Raw genomic sequence first — 16,089 nt, 5'->3', positions numbered from 1 at the left:
TACCAGTGCCCAACCAGGGAAATAGTCCACCGCCTTTAAAACACTCTTGACACCTCCCACTCCCTGCTGCTCCCAAGTAGAACTGATCACTATTTTAGTGTGCTTCCATGATATTTTCTAGATTTCTATCCTAACAGTTTATTTTGCTGTGACACGTCAGCATCTTACTAGACTTTTGATAGATGTTCTTCTATAGAACTACGTTAACAGTATGGAGTAGGCTGTGATTTTGTTTTGATCCCATACCATTAGGCTTGCCTCCCATTCTCCGATGACTGCTCACTTCTTTTTTCCCAGTTTCTTTTGGATTTGCCTGAAACACTTTCTGAATGCTCTCTTAAGAACTTCACCCTTATGATTTTTTTCTTATATTCTTGAATTATGGAATTTTAGAACAGAAAGGGGATTTAGAGATTGCCTAATCTAAAACTTTGATTTTATAGATGAAGATGAAAAGCCAGAGAAGGAATGTGACTTGCTCAAAATTATTCTGTTCTACCAGTCAATGGCAGACCTGAGATCAGAATGCAAGCTTTCTTCAAGATCCAGTATAAAGCCGTCCTCTCTGAGACCTACTTCAAAGTTTCCGGTCAGCTCATATTTTGCCCTTCTGAATGATAAACGTATTGACTACAAACTGCATCATTTTGGCAGTGGTCATAGAGCATAATACTGCTTTACATCATTACTCAATTTCTTCACATTAGTATATCCTAACTGGCCAGTTAGTTGTAAACATTAGTAAGCACAGATTTTGTCACTTTTATTTTCTCTTTTTAGCCAGTAGCATAGTAGCTAGTAGATATTAAGATACTGGGTATTGAGTGAATCCACACAGTAGGGTTTTAAAAAATATTTTTCACCAATTAGGGGCACCTGGGTGGCTCAGATGGTTAAGTGTCTGCCTTCGGCTCAGGTCATGATCCCGGGGTCCTGGGATTGAGCCCCGCATCGGGCTCCTGGCTCAGCGGGGAGTCTGCTTCTCTCTCTCCTTCTGCCTCTCCCACTGCTCATGCTCTCTCTCTCTCTGTATCTCTGTGTCTCAAATGAATAAATAAAATCTTTAAAAAAAATATTTTTCACCAAGTAACCACCACTTCTCACATATCCTCTTGAAACAATTCTTCTTGGGCACCTGGGTGGCACAGTCAATTAAGCGTCCATCTCTTGGTTTTGGCTCAGGTCATGATCTCAGAATTGTGCATGGAGCCACGCCAAGTTGGCTTAAGACTCTCTCCCTCTCCCTCTGCCCCTTCCCCCACTAAAATAAATATATAAATCTTTTAAAAATATATATATATATACAATTGTTCTTGTTCCTTAACTTTTTGGTCATAATTCCTTTTGTAATTTTTAAAAGCCAGACTTAGATTCTTGGCAATCAATGAAAAGATGGTTATGCCTCTGCACAGTCTGCTGCAATGTATTTTTCTGAGACTTGGTAGAAAACCCAAGGTTTCTGCCCTATTTTTTGTTTTCTACACGCAGTTCATCTAATCTTCTAGCTCTTGGTGGCTTTCTCTTCTAGACATTGTTCTGTAGAGTGACCCAATTAAATGTGGACCCATTAAATGTAGTGGGACTTGATGTGAGGCTGGTTTCAAATGATCATCCTGGAATTTACAAACCTTTATTTTATTTATTTATTTTGGTTCCCTGGCACAGTGTACCTGCTGCTGCCTCTAGCGTGGTATCTCAGTAAATCCTCCCACGCTGATGTTCAGGCTGAAGACACCGCTATGAGCAGAGCTTGTCATGTGTCATATTGCCCTTGAGGGCAATAGCGTTTATCCATTGTTTGAGCTTTAAGTAGAAGCTAAAGCCTTTTTTTAACCTACATAGTCTTTCACTAAATCTGTTAGTTTCAGCATGCTGTTTGTGTTGTTTTCAGCCGTGCAGTCCCCTGATCTATATCAAGTAAACATGATGATGGATTGAACTCCCTTCACTGCTCTTGCCCAGGTGCTCTGTTTTGATTTGTCAGTATCTAAGAGAAGCAGCACGTTGCATGCCAAGACAGAACAGAAGCCAGGGTTTACAAAAGACCACATCTTCCCCCACAGAAGACCATTTTTTTTAAAGCAGGGTACTATAGTAATAATAATTGATTATTAATTGAAATATTAATATGTTTTGAAATATGTCTGTGAACACCTTCTTATTACATTATATTGGCGTGTACAATATTCTTTCTTTTGGCATCTGGACATTGCTGGGATTATTTGAAATCCATATTAAAAATTATTGGGGGCACCTGGGTGGCTTAGTTGGCTAAGTTTCCGACTTAGGCTCCAGTCATGATCTCAGGGTCATGATCTGCACTCAGCAGAGAGCCTGCTTGTCCTTCTCCCTCTGCCCCTCCCCCTGCTCATGCTCTCTCTCTCACACACAAATGAATGGATTAAATGTTTTAAAAAAATTATTGGGAACTTTTGGGGTGCCTGGCTGGCTCAATTGTTAGAGCATGTGACTGTTGATCTTGGGGTGGTGAATTCAAGCCCCACGTGTGGAGTGCAGTTTACTTAAAAAAAATTATTGGAACTTTAAAGATAATCTATTAATTTCTGCAGCCAAGTAACTTATTTCAAGTGGTGACTAGATCACGTTCTATACACACTGTGCTATTTCATGCATCCATGCCTTGGTACATTCTATTCCTCTTTCCTTGAATGCACTCCGTTCTCATTCTCTAAGTCTTTTATGATCTTATTTGAATGTCTCTTCCTGAACTGTTTCTTCTTTGTCCTCTACTACACCTAACTTACATGTCTGATATTACACTTGTTATACCTATATTATAGCTATTAGTTTATGTATTTATCACCATATTGGACTGTGAGATCCTTAAGGAGGAGAACTTTGTCCTATTTATCTTCTCATCATCTAATGTTGTGGCTGGTATATATTATGTTTGATGAATGAATAAAAAATATCTATTACCTCTGGATGTAGTCAACTCATCCTTAGTCTCTCTACCACATATAAGAAAAATCCTAAAAGTCTGAATGTTTCCTTTTTTTCTTTTTTTAGAAATGAAAATAATTTAATAATTTACTTCCAAGCTTATGAAAGTAAAGCATGCCCAGAACAACAAGAAAGTAATCAGATAATCAAAAAGGAAAAACAAAAGTGAAAATTGCTCATAATTCCACCCATCCAAGTATAACTACTGCTAACTTTTAGTATAGATTTTCCAGAATTTTTTCTACCTACATACATACATATGCAAAATATAAAACAAAAATGAAATACTACACATATATTTAGTGACCTACTTTTTCATTTAACAGTATCTTGTAAGCAACTTCCTGTGTTGATAAATTTTAGCACTACATATTCAGTTTGGGTAAATGCACAGAAAGATGTACTGTACTTTATTTAAACAATCCCTGTACGTGCACGCTAAGTATTTTCTGTAGATTCTTGTGGTTGCATGAAACAAAAGGCACTCCTCCCACACCCAAGACACTTAAAAAATATAAATAAGACCCATTCAAATTGTCTCAAGGAAAAGGAGGTTGTCTTATAAGGACATATATAGATTGGAACTGGAACTGGAAATCCGTCTATCAGGAATCAAGCTCTAGGAACCAGTAATTCTTTCTACTGCTGCTGTCTCTCCTCTTTCTCCACATCTCCCTAATACTCCCTTCCTAGTGTGTTTGCTTCTTCTAACCTTCCATTTGCACATACTTTTTGACTTGGCTTACTTCAGACTCTTAATTTATGACATTCTTTCAGTTTCTGTTTCTACTTCTCAGTCTATAGAAGTTCAAATATTTTCATCCCATACCCAGAAGATGACCTTGTACACTCTAAATTGTATCCCCTAGGTGTAGAAACTCAAGAAGAAGTGGCAAGAGATGAGGATGAAGAGATAGGTGAAGGTTAGCTCATGGAGAAGCCCCTACCAAAGGGTCTGGGCTTTTAGCCAAGAGTAATAGAAAGCCATCAAAGGCTTTAAGAGAGTGACACAGTTAGACTTGTGATTTAGTAAGACTTCTCTAGCTAAGTGTGATTGTGCTTATAAGTCTATAGAAGATAGGAAAACCAGTTAGGAGACTGTTGCAATAATTCAGGTAAGAAATACTAGTGGCAGGGAAATAGTTTTTAATTTGAACAACCAGATCTATACTGAGCCCATTCACTGAAATGGGGAACCCTGGAGAACTGATCAGAAGTTTCTTTGTAAATGAATTTATAGTTGCTTCTATCACTACAGGAGTTTTTCCAGTTGTAGAGAAAAACTGCACATCACTTCACTTAATCCTTGAAGATCTTCATCTGACAACCTCAGATCTTTCTATTCTCTCCAATGTAAGCAAGAGCTGTGTGGGGATGTAGTTGTCTTGAGTCTTAAGCCATGCAGCTAACTTATTTCTCTAGCTTTATCCTCTATATAATGAAATCCATTTTCTTGACTGAATACCATGCCATGCCTTTCACTTCCTCTTGCCAATGTGTAAGAAATATGTAAGAAAAATACTAAGATATGTTTTGATAACCTGTTTGTAAAGTGTCATCCATTTCTATGCCCCTTTTTTTCCCTCCCCGCCCCCTCTGGGAAGTTGTTTTGGAGGAAACATCCAACTAGACTGTTCTTCACTTCTAGAAAATATTAGGATGGCTGATGGATGCTTTGGAAAATGAATTCCTTGGGATTCAAGGAAAGGAAACAAGATTCCTGGTTTAGTCAGCTAGCTTTGTGATAAGACACAAACCATTCCCTTGGTCTAAGGGTGGAAGAGGAGGTAAGGCCTGGAAAGTTTCATCATGCCTGGTGCTCTTCATACCCTGACTTGCCTTTTGTTCCGCAAGAAGGACCTATCCAAGCAAGATAGAGTCCAACTTCCCTGAGCATGCTTGGAGTAGGAGACCTCTCTCCATTGGGGGATAATTTTTGGGTGGGAGCAAGTTAAGTCTAAGAACTTACTAACTTGAAACATTGCTTGTTAAGATACATGTCTTAGCTATAGTATTATTTATCTATAACTTTGTCTAAAGTAGCAGGACCTGAGCCATCTCACCTAAATCCATTGAACTATTTTCCCCAAACACTAACCAAGGATTAACAAGGATTTATCTCTTGCTTGGAATTAAAGATCGTTTATATATCCTAGATGAGAATTCTTCTAAATGGCTACATAGAAATACCATTTCTGTGAGTGTTCATAAAACAAATGGGGAGGTGGTCCATGGAGCAAATCATTTTGGGAAGCACTTCATTCTCCACTTTCCACTTAAAGATTCACAAATTATGTTAAGATATTAAAAGCTATATGAGAAGTTCTATAATAAAGAAACCTATTGACTTTTTTGATAGTTTCTAAAAATATAATTTATATGCCATAAAGTTTATCATTTAAAGTATATAATTGAATGATTTTTGTGTATTTATAGAGTTTTGCAAACATCAGTGCTTTCTAATTCCATATCATTTTCATTATCCCAAAAAGCAGTCACTCTCCATTCTCTCCCCCCCTCCTTTTTTCTCCTATAGATTTGCTGATTCTGGATATTTTATAAAAATGGATTCATACAATATGTGCTGTTTTGTGACTGTTTTCTTTCACTTAGTATAATGTGTTTGTGGTTCATCCATGTTTGTAACATGTATCAGTGCTTCATTACTTTTTATTGCCAAATAATATTCCAATGTATAGATATACCACATTTTGTTTATGTTTATGATGGACATTTAGTTTGTTTCCACTTTTTGGCTATTATGACTAATGCTGCTATGAGCATTCATGTATGAGAACACATGTAAACCTTACATGTGTTGAATAGCAGGCTAAGGCTATGGACATACACTTGTAAGTATGTGGACATCATAAACTGTCACTTGGGGGCACCTGAGTGGCTCAGTCGGTTGAGCAGCTGCCTTTGGCTCAGGTCATGATCCCAGGGTCCTGGGATTGAGCCCCGCATCGGGTTCCCTGCTCAGTGGAGAGCCTGCTTCTCTCTCTCCCTCTGCCTGCATCTCTGCCTACTTGTGCTCTCTCTCTCTGTCAAATAAATAAATAAAATTAAAAAAAACCTGTCACTTGGAGAGCCAAGTTTCACTGGGAGAATAGTGTATTAGCTTATGCTTAGGTTGTTCTTTTTGCTCAAAATAACACATATAAATTATATCAAAAGAAAGGGAAGAACACATCAGATGTTACAAAAATGTTTGCATGCTTACTACTTTATAAAATTTCTAATAGAGAAGAAAGGAAACCTACCTTTTAGTGCACCAAATAAGAAGGGAAAAGTAGTTATTGGATGTCTTCTACTGAAAATCTTGATTAAAAGAGAAGGTTAGTTACCTGGGAGGCAGGTAACAGTAACCAGGTCATGTCTTAAGGGCGGTGGGGGGGGGGGGGGGTCAATCTCCAGTTCTGCTTGAAACTTGGACAAAATTCCAGGAGCAAGATCACCAGGAGTAGATGACTGATAAACCAGTGCAGGTAATATCTGGTACTTACTTAATGTTATCTTGAGTAAAATATAAGGGGACTATGTTGTAAAACCATTTTAACTGATGCCTATCTCTTAGAGAGCTGACATTTTAACTCATTAAACCTATTAATTAATTTGGGCCACTGTTTTAAATGCCCCCTCCCCCTTGCAGTAATACTTGCTAACTTCTTTGGAATTAGTCCCATAGAGCATACCTTAGGAAATGCTGTTCTAGTTACTTCAGTTCTTAACTTCATTCCACAAGCAAATTATTTTCTCGTTAGGTCAAAGGTTATGATCATCTCCTAACAGCAATCATTTGAGACTTCATAAAACACCACATACAGAACCTAACAACCTGGTCTTTTTCTCATATTTGTGTCTTAGAGGCAGTTCAACTAATTTCTAATACAGACCTGGGTCGAAATGATTTGTGCTCTTTAAATGAGTAGTCAAAGGCCTCAAATTTATTGGTTTTTTTAATTTTTAAAAAATTTCCCCAAGTTTTTATTTAAATTCCAGCTAGTTAACATATGGGTCAAAGTCCCAAAATTTATTTATTTATTTATTTTTTAATTTTTTTAAAAGATTTTATTTATTTATTTGAGACAGAGAGAATGAGAGACAGAGAGGATGAGAAGGAGGAGGGTCAGAGGGAGAAGCAGACTCCCTGCCGAGCAGGGAGCCCGATGCGGGACTCGATCCTGGGACTCCAGGATCATGACCTGAGCCAAAGGCAGTCGCTCAACCAACTGAGCCACCCAGGCACCCCCAAAGTCCCAAAATTTAAAAACTGATGTTACACATGCAGAAGAATGAAACTGGACCATTTTCTTACACCATACACAAAAAATAGACTCAAAATGGATGAAAGACCTAAATGTGAGACAGGAATCCATCAAAATCCTAGAGAACACAGGCAGCAACCTCTTTGGCATTGGCTGGAGCAACTTCTTATTAGACACGTCTCTAAAGGCAAGGGAAGCAAGGGCAAAAATGAACTATTGGAACTTCATCAAGATAAAACGCTTCTGCACAGCAAAAGGAACAGTCGACAAAATCAAAAGACAACCGACAGAATGGGAGAAGATATTTGCAAATGATAAATAAAGGGCTAGTATCCAAAATCTATAAAGAACTTATCAAACTCAACACCCAAAGAACAAAGAATCCAATCAAGAAATGGGCAGAAGACATGAACAGACATTTCTCCAAAGAAGGCATACAAATGTCCAACAGATACATGAAAAAATGTTCAATATCATTTGGCATCAGGGAAATACAAATCAAAACCACAATGAGATACCACCTCACAACAGTCAGAATAGCTAAAATTAACAAGTCAGGAAACGACAGATGTTGGCAAGGATGTGGAGAAAGAGGAACCTTCCTACACTGTTGGTGGGAATGCAAGCTGGTGCAGCCACTCTGGAAAACAGTATGGAGGTTCCTCAAAAAGTTGAAAATAGAGCTACCCTATGACCCAGCAATTGCACTACTGGATATTTACCCCAAAGATACAAATGTAGTGATCCAAAGGGGCACCTGCACCCCAATGTTTATAGCAGCAATGTCCACAATAGCCAAACTATGGAAAGATGGAAAGAGCCCAGATGTCCACTGATGGATGAATGGATACAGAAGATGTGGTATATATATATATACTATATGTATATATACATAATGGGATATGTATATATATATATATAGTATATATATATAAAGGAATACCACTCAGCCATCAAAAAATGAAATCTTGCCACTTGCAATGATGTGGATGGAACTAGAGGGTATTATGCTAAGCAAAATAAGTCAATCAGAGAAAGACAATTATCATATGATCTCACTCATATGTGGAATTTAGGAAACAAAACAGAGGATCAAAGGGGAAGAGAGGAAAAAAATGAAACAAGACGAAACCAGAGAGGGAGACAAACCATAAGAGACTCTTAATCACAGGAAACAAACTGAGGTTTGCTAGAGGGGAGGAAAGTGGGAGGATGGGGTAACTGGGTGATGGGCATTAAGGAGGGCCACATGATGTAATGAGCACTGGGTATTATATAAGACTGATGAATCACTGAACTCTACCTCTGAAACCAATAATACATTATATGTTAATTAATTGAATTTAAAAAATTAAAAAGTTAAAATTTAAAAAATTAAAAAATTAAAAAACGAACAAACAAAAAAACTGATGTAACACAGAGAGAGGCAAACCAGGAAACAGACTCTTAATTATGGAGAACAAACGGATGGTTACCAGAGGGGAGGTGGGCAGGGAAATGGGTTAAATAGGTGATGGATGTTAAGGAGGGCACTTGTGATGAGCATGGGGTATTGTATGTAAGGGTTGAATCACTAAATTGTATACCTGAAACTAATACTACACTGTATGTTAACTCACTGGAATTTAAATAAAAACTTTTAAAAAATTAAAAAAAATTTTTAAAGATTTATTTATTAGAGAGAGAGAGAGAATGTGCACTTGTGTGCTCGTGTGTGAGACCAGGGTTGGGGAGGGGCAGAGGGAGAGAGAGTCTCAAGCACAGGGCCAGACGTGAGACTCAATCTCACAACCCTGAGATCATGACCTGAGTCAAAACCAAGAATCAGATGCTTAACCAACTGGACCACCCAGGTGCCCCAAAAAATTAAAAATAAATTTTTTAATTAAAAATTAACAAATAAAAACTGATCTAACAGATACACCTTACATGGAAATGTAGACAAATTGAACTGATGGCTTACACAGTGGCCGAAGTAAAGCTCCAAACTCCAAAGGTTAGATTGCTTTAAATCTAATATATCTAGTAATATATCTAGTGATATAAATTCTAAAAACAAGTCATTTAAAACTATTGAAAGTTGATTACAATGCATATTCTTAACAGTAGCAGATTTACCTTTCTAATTATGTTTCATTTAAGATATTGTTAAATTTTCTAATAAGCCAACAGTTCTCAGCCTTTTTTTTTTATGACATATGAAAAATGATGATCACCAATATGATACTCTTTTAGGGTTATCTAGAATTCTCAGCACAAGCTGTAATTCTACTCCTCTATTTCCCACTTATAAAAACATATTAGAATGCGAATAAGTGAGAATGAGGTTATAAAAGGAATTACTACTTCCTTTTTCTGGTAGGGAGCTTGGCTGGACTTAACCGAGCTTTATTTCTCTTGGAAAAAGATCTCAAACAAGCCATGATCAGAACTAGATATATAACCAGTAAGTTGGGGGTTAGATGGGAGTTATGAAGGTGCAAGAGAAGCCGAATTTCAAGGAGAGATTGCCTCTTAGAAACTCCTCCCAAAGGAAGAAGTAATTAAACACTGCTGTTCTCAGTTTAGGTTTCTTGCCTTTTGAACCAGCCTTTTTAATATTATAACTTGTACCACTGATAAACCTTGTATTAGAGGAAGGGTTATAAAATGACTACTACCACAGAATTAGAGAGCAGAACAGTGGGGGGATCACCAGGAGGAAAGAGAATGTTCACAGTTCATCCTTGCTTCATTTCTACTCTTTATCTGCCCAAGCCTTGCTGTATTTAACTAGGTTTCAGAACTTTCCTGATCTCGCTGCTACCATGCCTCCCCAATGCTAAGATGAGAAACATTGAGCCCCGTATAGATTCTGAAAGAGCAAGGACTTTTTTTTTCTTTTTAAAATGAGATATAATTGACATATAACATTATGTTAGTTTCAGATGTACCACATGATAATTTGATATTTGCATATTTTGTGCAATGATCACCACAATACGTGTAGTTCACATCTATTACCACATAGTTAAAATTTATTTTTCCTGTGATGAAAACTTTTAAGGTCTGCTCTCTTAGCAACTTTCAACAATATTATTAACTAAAGTCACCATACTGTGCATTATATCCCCTTGATCTATTTATTTTATAACTGGAAGTTTGTACCTTTTGACCACTTTCACCCGTTTAATCCACCCCCCTTCCCTTACCTCTGGCAACCACCAATCTGTTCTCTGTATCTATGAGTTTGGGGGTTTTGGGGTGAGAGGGGTTTGGGGTGTGGAAGTGGAATCATATCTCCATCCGACTTATTTCACTTAGCATAATGCTTTCAAAGTCCATCCATATTGTTGCAAATGGTAAGATTTCATTCATTCTTTTTTATGGCTAAATAAGGATTCTTTTTTTTTTTTTTTAAAGATTTTATTTATTTATTTGACAGAGAGAAGAGACAGCGAGAGAGGGAACACAAACAGGGGGAGTGGGAGAGGGAGAAGCAGGCCTCCTGCTGAGCAGGGAGCCCGATGCGGGGCTCGATCCCAGGATCCTGGGATCATGACCTGAGCTGAAGGCAGACGCTTAAAGACTGAGCCACCCAGGTGCCCCTAGATAAGGATTCTTAAAAGCAACACTAATGACGTTTGGGGAAGGCTAATTTTTTGCTGGGTGGGGCGTGTCCTTATGCATTATAGGATGTTTAGCAGTATTCCTAGCTTGTATCCACTAGACGTCAAAACATCCCACCTCTCAGTTGTGACAACCAAAAATGGCTCCAGACATTGCCCCCTGAGGGAGAAAAGGGCTGCTAAATTGAGAAAAGGCCCTCTTACTTTTAATTCAGCTGACAGAAGGAAAAAATGTATTTAAAATAATATTTTCTAAGGAAACTAGGGGAACAAAAGCAAAATACAGGAGCATATCATTAATAAATAGCCATGATGATTGTACAACATTGTGAATGTACATAATGCCACTGAACTGTTCACTTAAAAATGGTTAAAAAGATAAATTTCATGTTGTGTGTATTTTACTACAATTTTCTAAAAGAGCACAGCATTAATCAAGTATATAGATTTCTGAATCTAATTTAATTAAGCTTTAATGACAGATTAGCATTCCTAGTATAGCTTATCATGTACCTAAAGTGAGGTTCTTCCTACTGCTTTAGCACTGTCTAGGGAACTCTACCCTAAAGACCCTTTCTTCAAAAGTAAATATTTTAATTTCTGTTTTGCGTCAGGCATCCGAGGCAAATCTCATAGGCAGACAGGACGTTAGGCTCCTAAATAGTTCACAGTTCACTATTCGAAAGGACCATTATAATAGAAGGGATCTTGGAGATCATCCTGTTTCACAGATAAAAAAGTTGAGGTCAAAATAGGTTGAGTGACTTATGCAGGTTCATGGTGCTCTTTGAAGGTCATGCCAGGACTAGGACCCAGATATCCTGCTTAGAGTTCATTGTGCGTGCTGCTAAATCACACAAAAGCCCATCCATGGAGATATATTTTTATCAGAGACTGCCAGCACCTTTTGTGAATTACAGTAATTCTTATAAAGGGGGGAAATGTCTAATGGGAAGAAAATGAATGCAGATCAACAGGAGTGAGATCATCTAAATAAATAGGTCATTGAGAAGTGACTGAGGGGCACAGAATCTATTCTCAGGAAATTAGATACACTAGTTTTTAAAATAATTTTTAAATAATTTTTAAAAATTTATTTGACAGAGAGAGACAGGGAGAGAGGTAACACAAGCAGGGGGAGTGGGAGAGGGAGAAGCAGGCTTCCCGCTGAGCAGGGAGCCCAATGCGGGGCTCGATCCCAGGACCCTGAGATCATGACCTGAGCTGAAGGCAGACACTTAACGACTGAGCCACCCAGGCACCCCAGATACACTCGTTTTACTCAATGAGATGGATATACATTTGCATTCTTATAAAAGGTTTTGAAAACTGGCTTTCAGAAACACCTGTTTCAACCATGACAGTTTAATTTCTGTTCTTTGGACTTTCACAGCAATGTTTCTTGCCTTTGTTCACACTGCATCATAACCTGGAGGTGCCTCCCCCTCTTCGACTCCTGCAGACACTCCTCTTCACTCAAAATTCGGATCAAATGTGAAACCTTCCCGAGCTTCAATTTCCCTGGCACCTACAAGAAGGAATTAAACATTTCTTTCTCTATGTTTCCATAGCAACTTACATGTATAGGCATTTTACCTACAGTAGGATTTCATATTGCAAACTGGATATAATTAAATGTATAGGGAACGCAACTCGCAGTGCCTAGACTGGCTACAGATTTCTTTCTTTTTCTTTTTCTTTTCTTTTTTTTTTTTGAAGATTTTATTTGTCAAAGAGCGTGCACAAGCAGGGGGAGTGGGAGAAGGATAAGCAGGCTCCTGCTGAGCAAGGAGCCCGATGTGGGGCTCGATCCCCAGACCCTGGGATCATGTCCTGAGCCAAAGGCAGACACTTAATCGACTGAGTCATCCAGGCGTCCCATGGCTACAGATTTCTGTGACACAGCCTTGATACCGATTTGGGGCTACTTGTTATGTAGGAACATAAGGCTGAATGAATGGCTGGCAGCTTAGTTGGCCTCTTGTTTGTGGACCGGGCTGGAATTTGTTTTGCACCATATTTCACTCTTGTGTCATATCTGTCATAACAATGAGTAATAAACGTAATAATAATGTGTGTAAGAAGTGCTGGGTGAATGATAATACTGTGTAGAGGTAGGAAAATAAAGCCTATGACTTATGCAAAAGTCAAGGGTAATAAATTTTTTGAAAAGACACGCAGCGTCATTAGAGCTGCTGGATTTCGTATCATTAAAGTAAATGTTAATAAGATTTTTAAAATTATCTTTCTGGGGGCGCCTGGGTGGGTCAGTCGGTTAAGCGTCTGCCTTCAGCTCAGGTCATGGTCTCCGGGTCCTGGGATCGAGTCCCACATCGGGCTCCCTGCTCTGTGGGAAGCCTGCTTCTCCCTCTCCCATTCCCCCTGCTTGTGTTTCCTCTCTCGCTGTCTCTCTCTCTCTGTCAAATAAATAAAAAGATAAAATCTTTAAAAAAAAAAAATTATCTTTCTGGAACATGAATGCTTGGAAAACTTCAGGGTAAAGATGATAACAGGAATGGAGAAGCTCCAAAGTGTGAAGTTAAAGGGCCACGAGAAGGGCTCAGGCTTGTTTTTGTCTGTTTTGGTCAACCAATCTGTTATTTTTAGACCACAATAACAAAAATATATATTTTTAAGATTTTCACACTTATTTTATTTTAGAGAGAGAGAGAGAGAGTGTGTGCGCGAGCAGCGGAAGGGGCAGAGGGAGAGGGAGAGGGATATTCCCTGCTGAGTGTGGCGCCTGCCGCTGAGATCATGACCTGAACTGAAACCAAGAGTCGGTCAGTCACCCAATCGACTGAGCCCCCCCAGCCACCCCTAACAAAAATATACTTTTAAAAGATTTATTTATTTATTTGAGAGAGAGGGACAAAGATAGTGAGAGAACACGGGCGGGAAGGAGAGAGAGAAGCAGGATCTCCACTGAGCAGGGAGTCGGATGCAGGGATCCCGGACCCCTGTGATCATGACCTGAGCCAAAGGCAGATGCTTAACCAACCCAGGTGCCCAACAAAAATATTTTTATTGCTGAAATTACTGAAGAGATACCTCAATTCTCTCCATTGAGACAATCACTTCTATAATGCAATTTTTAGATAACGTAATTTTTATAGGACCCCAACTGGTGCAAATAACAGAACAGTATCTTTGTTGATAATTAAATTCTACCTTGTAATACTTTATGTAAATCTCTCATCCCCATAAGACTGTAAGCTTCTTGAAGCCAAGAATCATGGCATTTATCTTCGTTTCCATTCTACTCTTCACTTCAGAAAGGAGCACCAAGCCTAGTGAATAAGCATTCAATATTTTTTCCCCCTGTGGAATTGAAAGGGGATAAAAACATTCTGATATTTTCTTTCTTTTAAACCTCTTTTTTGTTATTGTTGTGAAATATAACTCAATCAGAAATACATATAACAGAAATACAACAATACAAAAATGTGTAGCTCAGAGAATTACTACTTAGCAAACACCTGTGTAACCACTACTGAGCTCAAGGAGAATAATATTACCAGAACCTTCTCACAATCACTATCTCTGTTCTCCCAAAGCTGGCCATTTTCCTGATTTTTCTAAGCATTCTAAGTTCTTAAACACTGTAGTTTAGTCTGCCTGTTTTTTTTTTTTTCAGACTTTCTACAAATGGAAATATACATTATGTATTCTTTTGTATGTAGCTTCTTTTACTCGACATTATGTTTGTGAGATTCATCCATAACATTGTGTGTAGATGTAGTCTGTTCATTTTCATTGCTGTATATCATTTTATTGTATGAGTGTATCACATTACATATTTATCCATTCTGCTGTTAATGCCATACTTGGGTTGTCTCCAGTTTAAAGAGATTAAAAATAATATGTCCATGAACATTTATGTACATATCTCTTTGGTTTGTTATGTGCATGAATTTCTATTGTGTACCTGAGTGTTGAATTGCTGGGTCAAAGGGTGTGGGCATCTTTAACTTTGGTAGAGAAAGTCAAACTGGGGAAGCACCTGGGTGGCTCAGTCAGTTAAGCATCTGTTTTTGGCTCATGTAATGATCCTGGGGTCCTGGGATCAAGCCAAGTTCTGGCTCCCTGCTTAGTGGGGAGTCTACTTCTCCTTCTGCCCCTCCTCCTCCTGCCTCCACTCCTTCGAGGTCTCTCTCTCTCTCAAATAAATAAATAAAATCTTAAAAAAAAAAAAGAAAGTCAAATTGGTTGTGTCACTTCTGCCAGCAGAATATGAGAGTTTCCACTGCTTCCCATCCTTGCCAACAACTGTTATGGTCAGTCTATTTAATTCTAGCTATTTTAGTGGATGTGAAAAATTATCCAATTGTGGTTTTAATTTGCATCTCCCTGATTACCAATGAGCTTGGGCAATTTTCATGTATTTATTGGTTTTTTGATATCTTCTTTTGAGAAATGCTTATTCAAATCTCTTGCCTATTTTTCAATTGGATTGTTTATCTTTTTCTTTTTTTCTAGCAGTTCTTTAAGTACTTTGGATACAAGCCCTCTGTCAGTTTTATATGTTGTAAATTTATTTTCCTTTTTTTAATTCAAGTATAGTTGACACACAATGTTACATTAGTTTCAGGTGTATGACAGTGATTTGTCAACTGTATACATTAAATTTTCTTTTTGTGGCTTTTCTTTTTATTGTCTAAATAATGTCTTTTGATGAATGGAAGTTCTTAATTTTAACAGTTGAATTTATCGACTATTTAACTAATGTATTCTGTTTTAGAATGCTTTCCTTATACCAAAATCATGAACATTTCTATTCTTCTGTAGGAACTGTAATTTTTGGCCTTTCAAATTTAGATCTACAATCCACCTTGAATTGATTTTTGTGTATGCTACGAGTTAAGGGCTGGTTTTGTTCCTCTCCAGGATTCTTTTTTTAAAACGGATTTTATTTACTTATTTGGCAGAGAGAGAGACGTGCACAAGCCAGGGGAGAGGGAGAGGAGAAGCTGGCTCCTCACTGAGTAGGAAGCCCAACACAGCGCTCAATCCCAGGACACTTAACCACCTGAGCCACCCAGGTGCCCCTCTCCCCAAGATTCCTATTCAAACATCCTAGCATTATTTATTGAAAAGATTGTTCTTTCTCCACTGCTCTGCAGTACACTTTTGTTAAGAACTAAATATCCATCAATCGTGAACTATTTCATTCTATTGCACCCTTCTTTGCACCAACACCACTGTCAATTTCTATAGCTTTCTACTGTGTGTTTATATTCAGGAGAACA

This window comes from Mirounga leonina, unplaced genomic scaffold (assembly GCF_011800145.1).
Source record: "Mirounga leonina isolate KUSES-001 unplaced genomic scaffold, KU_Mleo_1.0 Mir_91, whole genome shotgun sequence".
NCBI classification, from domain to species: Eukaryota; Metazoa; Chordata; class Mammalia; order Carnivora; family Phocidae; genus Mirounga; species Mirounga leonina.
The sequence above is the reverse complement of the archived record's forward strand: the minus strand, read 5'-3'. Positions refer to the sequence as shown.